The sequence below is a fragment of the Neopelma chrysocephalum genome, unplaced genomic scaffold, assembly GCF_003984885.1.
Source record: "Neopelma chrysocephalum unplaced genomic scaffold, ASM398488v2 Primary Assembly neopelma1_26, whole genome shotgun sequence".
Classification (NCBI taxonomy): Eukaryota; Metazoa; Chordata; class Aves; order Passeriformes; family Pipridae; genus Neopelma; species Neopelma chrysocephalum.
In genome coordinates, this window is record NW_020897695.1 from 29,621,147 (window position 1) to 29,632,121 (window position 10,975).

The following is a 10,975-nucleotide window of genomic DNA, read 5'->3' on the forward strand; positions in this document are numbered from 1 at the left end:
TGTAGTGAAAGTAGGGAGGTCTTAGATTTAAATTCCCTTCAGCTCTGTAACCTTAGCCATCCATTGATCTGAGTGCTGTGATCTAGTTTAGAAGTGTTATGTAGGGCAGTAACTGACAAAGAAACCATTGTGACATCAGTGTACTGCTCTGGGAAGGTTGAGATAGTTACTGAAACTGTAAAGGTATGATCATATTTAGCAACATTTTTACAAATAGTGAACTAATAACTTGTGCCCTGCCTTGCAAGATTGTAGCATCAAGTGTCTTTCTTTAAAAATTGTTTTATGGAGGAAGAGATCTTTAAAAGGTACGTATAAAAACCAATAATCCTGATGTTCTTTAAGTTAATAAGACCACCAAAGAGAACACAAAATCCAATTTCCTTGTTCGGAGACAGCACCATAAAAATAGTTTGGCTTTTTTTTTTTTAAATTCTTTTTTTCTTCTGTCTCTTCTCAATCATCTCTGGCTCTTTCCTTCTCTTGCTACTCAAAGCACTTGTTCTATGCACTCTTCTGTCAAATTTTGGATGACCTTAGAAAGTGAACTTCCCTCCAACGCACATTCAGTTTGCTCATACTGTCAGTTTTCTGCCAGTATTTTGTTTAATCAGGGAGCTTCCTCTTCTGCAACTGGTCTGTCCTGTTTAACTAAATCTTTTCACCCAGAGCAGCAATACTGTTTTGCTAAACTGGTGTGTTGGCAGAGATTACTAAAGATATCGGTCTGGATGCTGATGTGATATGCACTTGGGTCAGCACCTTTAACTTTTACTACATGGTTTTGTTGTTAGCTTGCTTGTTTTAAATACTTGACTGTTATATTTGCAGCGATGAAAAATAAACTAATTAGCATCCGGCTCCAAAACTGTTGGTGGGGGGAGGGTTGCCCACTTGAAAACAAGCAAGAAGTCTTACAAATATTTGGACTGATTAATTCATGAGCTTTTATTTACAGAGCTCTATTGTTCTGTAAAGCCATTCATTGACCAAAAGAGTACATTGTCCATTTAGTTACTGTTTTGTATCTTGTGTCAAACAAAAGCCACTGCCTCCTACAACAGTAACAGCTGAATATTTTCACTGCTCATGCAGTTTCCTCTTCTAGCTGCTGGATCATCAAAAATTCTAATCAACTCTGATCTAACGCAAAGTACTACATGGCATTCATCATCTGTTTTAGCCTTTAATGCACCATGCAGGTTTTAATCAAAGGTATGCAACCATTAGCAAAAAAGAAAGACAAGAATTATGATGGTGTCCCAAACAGAGCTCTCAAGCCGACATCACAGGCATCAGATAAGTTAACTTCCCCCTGCTGAGTAAAAATACAGGAGAATAAGATGGGTCTTTTTTGAAATAATTGCAGGAGAGCACCACTGAGGTTTCAAGGCCATGACTTCTGTTGTTTTGTTTCAGTACTTAATGCTAAGACTTATTTGCTTGGCTTTCCTGAATATTGAAAACAAATATTGGCACTGTTGTCTTAGTTTGTGGGGGGCTGCTGGATCACCTACTCAGTTCGGAGTGTGCCTGTGTCTTCCACTGTTGTCAGAGGGAGTCAAGGGGATTGGCAGTGACTGGCCAAACAGAGCCCTGTGCCTTCCTTGCAGCAGCCAGAGATTTTGGTCTCTCACCTCCTCCTAAACGAACTCCATTAGTGACCTTTCCTCTTTTTTTAAAATGCAGAACGAGCTGTGTCACTGTTGGCTTGTGGGTAGAATTACATCCATGTTGGCTTCTTCCATATAAGCAGCAAACTTATCTTGTTTCTCCTGGATTTGGTCTCTGTTCCAGCATGTCTTGCTTCCCTGCTTGTTTAACCAGAGATATGCATCCCTAACAGGATGGCAAACAGATCCCTCCTGCCTTTTCCTGGCTCACTACTCACAAAGCACCAGGGTTTCATTTAACTGTAAGGATACACATTCTATACCGGGTCAAGAAGTCTTCTTCCCCACCCACACCAGACCAGTAAATCAAAACCAAGCAGCAACAACCACTGGTATCAGGCTTTGAATCCAGTTTGCCATGAGGAACAGGAACTGATCCATGCGGCAAAATTGTTTGATTTCTGCCTAATTGAGGAAAGGGTGAAAGTAGTCTTTTTAGGGAGGGGCGCAGGCTGTGTACACACCAGTAGGATCCTTCTCCCGCCTTCATGAACTCATGAATGTACCTTGTTGGGGTTGGCTCGTGTGAGGGTGATAGACCTCACACTCCCTCATGTGTCCTGAGCAAAGCTATGCTTCATTGGATTTGAGGGTTGGCTAGCCTGAGATAACTGCAGTTTGTTCAGCCTTCCCCTTTGCCCTCTTCTTCCTTCTCCTTGGTTCTGGTATTGGCAGAGATTTCAGGGAGCATGGCTTAAGAATACATGGTTGTGACCTGTACCAGCTTGTAGCATTTCCTTGAAGCCATGACAGTAACAGGGAATGAAGTCACATATCGCTCCTCTGGCTGTGCCCCACACAGCTGGGATATGCAGAGTGGGGAGCTGACAGTTACCCAGGGAGTAACTTTTTAAATTGGTGATCTGGAGGCCTTTGGGCTTGTGAATCCATGAAAATGGTGTGTGAGTGGAATTGCTCCTCAGGCCAGCTCATGTGGGGTATGAACTTGGTGAATTATGTTGACTCCAGGGTATGCATGAGAATTTCCCTATGTCATGGCAAACGTAGAGTACAGTGCTATGGGCTCAATTCCCCCTTATAAATCATTACCGCTAGCTGGAGCTGGCCCTGGACAGACATTAAAAATTGGTCTTTTTAATATGTTGTCTGGGGGCCAATTCTGCTCGTGTGCTTTGTTTGTTGCACAGCTGCCGGTTGGAGGTGGTGCTCAGTGGGACTGCATTAGCCCGTGTTCAGCCTCTTGCCAGATGGAGGTCCCAGACATGCCTGGGCTTTCACACTATCAGAAACCCTATGTAAATTGCTGTCTTTGATTTCAACATGGCCTTTAATGTGCAACATGTGAGTCTTTTAATGACCACCTCTGGCAAAAGCTTAATTTGATTGTGGGGTGGGGGGAATGGATGCTTTAAAACTACCTGCACTTCCTGTGTCTGGCTTGCACCCAGCTATGCATGGGAGCCAGAGATTTTCCAAAGCCCCAAACAGTGGGATTATATTTCCAATTTCCTATTTAAGTAGGCTAAAAAATTAACAAGTTCCTGTTGTTTTAACAGAGGTAGGTCATTAGATTTACCCCATTTGTAGATATTGGTTCATCATAGCAGTGTATTATTGTGGGTTCCAGAGGTGGATAATCAGCAGCACAGTTGTAAAGATGTGGTTCCAGGTCACAGACAAGTAATGGAAAAACAGCAGTCACTGAGGATTTGATTTACACACTGGAATGACTATGTGATAGCTTCTTTTGTGAGGAAGAAAGTCTCCCTCTGGAGACTACATTCTAACCAGTAGCAAACATTCAAGCTCCCTGGTGCTTCAGATGTCAATTATACCAAAGCCTCTTATTGTATTATGCAGGTTTGTTATAATAATACTGTCTGGAACAGCAATAGTAATGTTGAATGAATTTTCAAACACTGGAGATGGGAGGGGGAGGTTGATCAATACAGCACTAATGATGACCTTGTCTTTCACTGAAATAATTGTGATGGGGTTTATAGCACTTCCTTCCTATACCATGCTGTGCAGCAGTGTTAGTTTACTACCTGCTGTTATTGCTTTTGTATAAAAAGGTGTTAAAAAGAAACGTCTGTCAAGTTTTAAGGCTGTGAGTCTTTTTTAGTGCAGCAGGGTTTTCTAGCCAAGATGGTCTGAGGATATGAGAGTTACAAGGTTGACAGGGAAAAGTGAAATCTTTAATTAGACACACTGACACAATTAGGAATATAGAAGCTTTTGGGCTTAGAAACCAGTAGTAAGGTCCCAATTTTTATAGCGAATTACTCATACTTTACCATAAAGATGCCATTGGAAGGTCAGTTTTTTTTCAAGTGGATTCATTCTGCTTGCTTGGGTATACAAAGGTATCTCCTTCGAGAGGAAATGTGAGCTCTTGAACACATAGGAATTCAAGAGAAAAGCTTTCTGGCACTCTAAGCATGTTTTCTATTTATTGAATCTATTTATGTGACCCTATTTCTTGCCTGATAATTATATGGGGTTTTCTCTGTTATGCCACCATGTGTATAGCATGCATGCAAAGATCCATTGGACCTATGAGAAACTGTATCTTCATGTGTTCCTAAATGCTGGTGGAGAAAGCAGAGAAAACCCTGTTAAGGAGAAATATAACAGTATATGGGAAGTTTGGTGTTGTTTTTTTCTTTGTTGGTTTTTTTTTGTTTTGGTGTTTGGTGGTGGAGGTTTGTTTTGGGTTTTTTGTTTGTTTTGGTTTTTTATTTGTTATATAATAAGTTCTAACTTTTTCTGCAGTATTTCAGAGTTACTTTATTTCTCAATATGCTGGAATGATGAATTCTATCCTTTTTTAATTTTTTCTTTGTGAAGTGAGATAAATTGAAAGAAAATATATCCCAAGTCTAATGACAAAAATCCTGTCTGTTGAAGCTCTTCATTAATGTACTTTTCAGAACAGAAAAGACAAACTGCTTTTGCAGTGGCACAGGTCCAATCTCAAACTAGAATCAATTGCTTTGCCAACACTGAACACAAAAGATGTTCATTGTTTGCAAACTGAATTTTTCTTAGTGTGTGAGCAAAACCAATGATCAAATTATTTTTCTTTTTCTTTAGAGAAACCCCTGCAGTGAAAAACCTGCAGCTGATTCTGTGCTTCCCATCCTGGTTTGCAGGAAGGCTTCTTGCTTCACAGTGTGATTTCTTCATAATAGCTGCATGACAACAGTATGCCAATATTTTGAAAAAGGAATGGCCAAAGTTATAATGCTATTGCTTATGTTAGCTACTCATTGCTGGTTTTTTCTTTCCTTGAGGAAATAAATTTGCCTTTGGACTCATACTCTGATGCTAACCTTGTTATATATAACCAACCTGTATATTTGTCTGTCCATCTATGTATACAAATTTTGACAGGAGTAGAGGGACCTTCCCAGGCCTGTCCCTTCCTGCAACAAGTAACTGCATTGTATTATGCTTCGTATGAGCCATGTTAAAAATGAAGAAAGGATTTTTTCCGTTATACTTATGCAATATCTTCCCCAGGATCACTTTTTTCCCTGAAGCTTATGACCTTTTTTTTGTAATATCTAAACATATTTCTGGCTGACTTGACCCTATTGCTGTGCCACCATTGTCTTTACATTCTTCTTTCCTCCCTCATATACTTCCTCCTTGGTAGATTTGCAGAGTAATTGAATTCTTTTCCATGCGTTTAGCTGCTGAGACAGTATGGTGGATATGGCATGTACCTAAGAGTCATCCTGACTATGACTGCAGTATTTTGTCCCTTAAGGACTGGATTCCAATTGGAGGTCAGTGATGCTAATTTTGCAAAGTTGTATTTATTTATTGGCCATACCCTCCCTGTAGAGCCTTTTATAGGGTTCCCTGACACAGAAAGCAGCTATGTGCAAGAGTGCAGGCTCTACATGTTCAATGGAAAAGCAGTTCCACTTGCTGACAAGAGAGCAAAGTAATGCCGACGCTGCATTGGCTAGGTAAATATTAAAGTTGCATCAATCGTTTGTTTGAATCTTGCCTGTGTGCCTTTTTATGCAACATCTCCCAGTTGGCTGCCATTTCCTCAGAAGTCTTTGCAGCTGAATGACCTTGTAAATTACTTGGTGGTTTGTGACAGTGTTCAATATTGGTAATTCAAGCCATACTGTCTGTTTGTTATTGGTCATGTGGCACAGTTTTTCTTCCCCGACTGAATGAGCTTAGCAGGTCAAAAATTTCTGTTGGATCCTCACAGGAAGTTATTTGAAAACTTTCTGCAGAATACGCGAGTTAAAGATTTGCTTGCTCTTGCATATTTGCACTGGTATAACATGACCACAGGAATGCTGGTAGAAAGCTTGGCAGGGGGATGTGTATACAGTAGCCCAAATTTCTACTAGGGCACCCTACAGAAAATTGTTTGCAGTATTCCTGAACAATCATGTCAATAGATCAGCATAAAACCTCCCTCACTTGCCATTTGCTGATACGTATCTCAAGCTGAAACCCGTCTCTTCTGAAAATCTTTGCTAAATATTTAACAAAGGGCTGTAATGAGAATTTCTTTCCTATGTGTTATATATACCCATATATTTTCCAATATGTAGTGTTACAGGATATTCCTTGGTTCTCTTGGTAAGTTGCTATACTGTATCAGTTATGACATTTATCAAATACGAGAAAGAGCACACATTTTGTGAAGCATTCTGCTTTACTTCTATTTGCAGATTTTTTTCCCCTGCTCGTTCACTAATTGGCAGTGCTGACTAATTTGTAATCTGTCTTCCCACTGAACTAGAGAGTGTTCTGTGTACATATGCATGTGTTTACAAAGTCTTAGGATTCGTCTACATGGTAACTAGAACCAAAGGAAATAACTGCATTTTAATTAATAATATTTTGATTAAGGTCTAGTTGTAGGCTCTGATTTTGATGTAATTTAAGCTGATAAAAGAAATCACATTTAGCTATACTGAAATGCCTCTGAAATCTCTGTCTCATGCTAACTACTGATGAAATGTTACATGATTTACAACCGATTTAATTGGATTGGTTTCATTTACCATCTAAACAAGCCCTTAAATGTTGGAGTGTTTACCACCTGTTGTGACTCTTACCTTAGAGAGATTTCTGTTCACAGGCAAGGAGGATTTGCACTGTAATGAGAGAGGAAAAGTGGAGCTATAAATGTGCATCTCAGCTTATACATGCTATTAAGCTTGCCCCAGAAAAATGTGGAGCTTTTTATAAAATTTACAATAAATTTCAATGTGTTGATGGTGATTTCTGGCTAGCTTCTGACAAGTAGTGCATTTACTTCTCATCACCAGGATAGTTAATGTGGAACAAGGTTTCTTTGTAGTTGTGTTATATCACACTAGCTGCTCTTCTGCTGCTGCTGTACAAATCTAGGTCTTGTAAAAGGTTTTGAGGAAGTCTGATAAACAATCCTGAAAAAATATGAAGGATTTTTTAAAATTTACATGGGATGTCGCTTTTTGGAGTCAAGTCTTTGGCATAGTCAATGGGAAAGATACAAGACAGAAAAGTCTATACTGGAGAAACCCTGGGAGATATTTTGATGTAACTAGGTTGGACAGTTGACACAACATAATCACCCTGCTTCCCTCACAGTATTCTCTGCAAATGTAATAAGTTGAGTCTTCCTTTGCTAATCTCCTGCAGTTGTTCTGTCTTATTTGCCATCCTGCAGAACAGATGGTGATTGGAACTTTGAAAGAAAAGTCTATGGCACCCTGTTTGAGGATCAAGGACTTATAGCTAGGAAGAAGCAGGATCCATGCAAGTGGGGCAAAAGCATCCTTGCCAAGAGGCTGGCCAACTTGGTGAGGAGAGCTTTAAGGTAGGAATGACAGTGGAGAAACAGGATGACTCACAATCAGGTGAGAAAACATGGATGAAAACAACCCTCCAGGCTGTTAAGGGAAGGGTACAGGGTGATGCGAATAAGACAGATCTGCTGAACCCAACAGGACAGAATTAAAGGAGTCTCACCACAAGTATATACACACAAATAAGGAAGTGCTTAGACAGCGTGAAGGGGGAAGACCTGAAAATCAGCACAACTGGGTGTTTATCTGAAATGTCTGAACGCTAACACACACAGCCAGGTGAATTAACAGGTCTGCATGCAGTTATAGGTCAGTGTTCTCCCTTGGGATCACAGAGATGTGGCAGGATAATTCTCACAACTGGAACTCTGCCATGATCTGATACAAGCTCTTTTGTAAGCAGAGGTCCAGACAGCAAGGAGGAGTGTTATCTTTTATTTATATGTAGGAGAGAGGCAAGAACACATGGAGCTATGCCTAGGGATGGATAAAGCTGGCTGAGAGCTTGTGGATCAGAACTGGAGGACAGAACTTTGTTTCAGTCCTTGCTGGTAAGACTTGCCTCAAGAAACTCCAGGTCTTTGAGACCAGTGGGAAAGACTGGAGCAAGGGGAACCTGTCCTCTGTGAAGAAAGGTCACTTTGGGGAAGGTTTAAACAAACTGGACACAAATCCATGGGGCTTCATAGGATACACCCATGACTGCTGAGGGAGCTGGCCAATGTCACTGTGAGACCACTCTTAATAAACATGGGAACTGGGGGTGGTTCAGAAGACTAGAAGAAAGAAAATGTCACTGTTATCACTGATAAGGAGGATCCAGGAAACTACAGGCCAGTCAGCTTTATCTCAGTCCATGACGAGGTGGTGGAGCATATAATTCTAGAAATCATTTCCGAACATATGAAGGACAGCAAGATGGTGGGGAGTAGTCAGCATGGATTTATGAAGGGGAAGTCATGCTTAAGCGTCCTGATTGCTTCCTACAGTGAGATGATTGGTTCAGTAGGTGTGAGGAGTTCATGCTATTTACCATGTCTTCAGTAAGTCTTTTCATAGTGTATCCCATAACATCCTCATAGACAAACCCAAAAAGTACAGGATAGGTGAGTAGATAGTGAGAGGGACTGAAAACTGGCTGAACTGCTGGGCTGTGATCAGTGGGTGGAGGCCAGTCACTAGCGGTGTACTGTAGGGGAAGGTAGTAGGGACAACACTGTGTAACATCTTTAGTGACGTGACAAATGGCATCTTAAGCAAGATTGCAAATGATACAAATTGGGGAAGAGTGGTTGATAGTTCAGATGGGTGTGTTGCTGTTCAGAGGGACCTAACAGGCTGGGGAAATGGACAAAAAAAATTAATGAAGTTCAACAAAGGGAAATGCCCCTGGGGAGGAATAGCACCATGCACCAGGAGAGGCAAGATTCAATCAGTTGGAAAGCAGCTTTAAAGAGAGTTTCTTAATCAGGACAAACTGACTGAGAGGCAGCAGTGCACCATTGCAGTGAAGAAGTTTAACACCCCCTTGGGCTGCACGAAGTAGACCGTCACCAGTAGGTCAAAGGAGATGATCCTTCTCCTTCTTTCAGCCCTGGTGATAGCTACCTGGAGTTCTAGGTCCAGTTTTGTGCTCTGCAATATCCAGCGAAGGGTGATGAAGATGATTAAAGGACTGGAGTATCTGACATTAGGAAAGGATGAGAGAGCTGGGACTATTCACCCTAGACAAGAGAGGATGTGGGGCAGGTCTTTTCAATGTGTAAAAATATCTGATGAAGGAGCGGTGAAGAAGACAGAGCCAGACTATTCTCAATAATGCCCAGTGTATGGACAAGAGGTAATGGGCACAAACTGAAACAAACTGGTTGAACACTGGAACAAGTTTTCTAGAGAGATTGAGGAGCTTCTGTCCTTGGAGTTACTCAAAACCTTACTGGACCAACCTGCTCTAGTTGCCTCTGCTTTGACTAGAGATGTTATATTAGACAATCTCCAGAGGTCCCTTCACACCTCAGGAATTCTATAAATCCATAATTTTTGCACTGTTATCTACTTAAGGTAAATTTTGGTTGTGGATTCTGCTAGATATATGCTTTTATAGGGAAACTAAACTGAAACAACAAAAGCAAAAAAATCTGTCTGAACTTAAAGTGAGATAGCCTAGATCACACCACCACCAATAGATTTGGGGAAATATATTTAAAGAAACACAGCAACTCAAAAGTAGGAAGTCATCCTCCTTTCCTTCAAGGCATGTTTGCCCCTACTTCTACCATTTACTTCCTTCCTCTTTGGCCCCAGGTAACTCATTACTTTGTCACTTCTTTTCCTTTTCGATGTTCCACGCTGCTCTGTGTGTTCTCTCTCTGCAATGTTATATATTACCAGCCCGTTAGGCTCACCCTTTTCTGCTGACCCAGTAATCACAATTAAAATATCTCACGTTAGAGTCTGATTCAAGCAAGAAAGCCGTACTGGGACATGTGCTATGAGCTCAGTGGCAAAAGCAATGATCAAGGTTTCAATAGGATTTGCTCCAACCTTGTTGCTTTCCTGAGATGCTGAGAAATCAGATATCTTTAGGCACCAAGTTCTGTCATCTTAGTCATTCAGACTTTCACTTTTTTCTTTGCTCCTTCCATTTTCCCCACTGTTTAGCCTCAAATTCCCTGTGATCTCTAGGATGCCATAATTTAATAACTACTTTATCATTTCCCAGAGTTCATTAGATTTATGGATCTTTTTGCCTAGAGATTACTGAGATCATTAGTGCTCAGCTCTTAACCACCTCCTCATTCCACCCAGATTCAAGATGTAAAAATGGAACATATTATTTGGGTGGAGGTCTCTATTGCTCATATGCTGTCATCAGTGAACATCTCAAATTGCTTCATATGTTGGTTTTCACAGCATTCTTCTTTAATGGCTTCCAGCACCTCTGTTCTCAAGCTTTAGAGGATTCAAGATGCTAGATTAAATCAGTAAATGAGTCTCCAAGACCCATGTGTTTTTTGACCTTCATATGCTCCCTCTCATTATGGCTGTTGTTTGTCATCTTTCTCTATTGGGAAGTGTTACAATTCATCTATAAGGTGAAGAGTAACCTAAATTGTACCTGCCTGTCTTGGACACATTCTCTGTTCTCCCATTCTGCCCCTTATTTTCCCTTCTTTCTAACCTTGGATGTGTCTGTCATATATTTTCATTTACAATTTATATGAGTATTTTATATAGCAACATAGTTTTTATTTGGTCATCTCTTTAAAATGCCTTATAATTTGTTTTTTTCTTCCACAACTGACCCTGAGAATTTCAAAAAGCCAGACACATCTTTTAGGATGTCAAATGGAGTCTTTAACTGGATGACCCATTTGTGCCTGCAAGTGAGCAGACTGATTCTCTGTACAAGCAGGTAGCCCTCTCATAAATAGAGCCTGACGAACTATTAGTAGCATTACTTAGCAGTTTCACTGTTTCTTGCCGATACAGGAACCATTTAAGAAA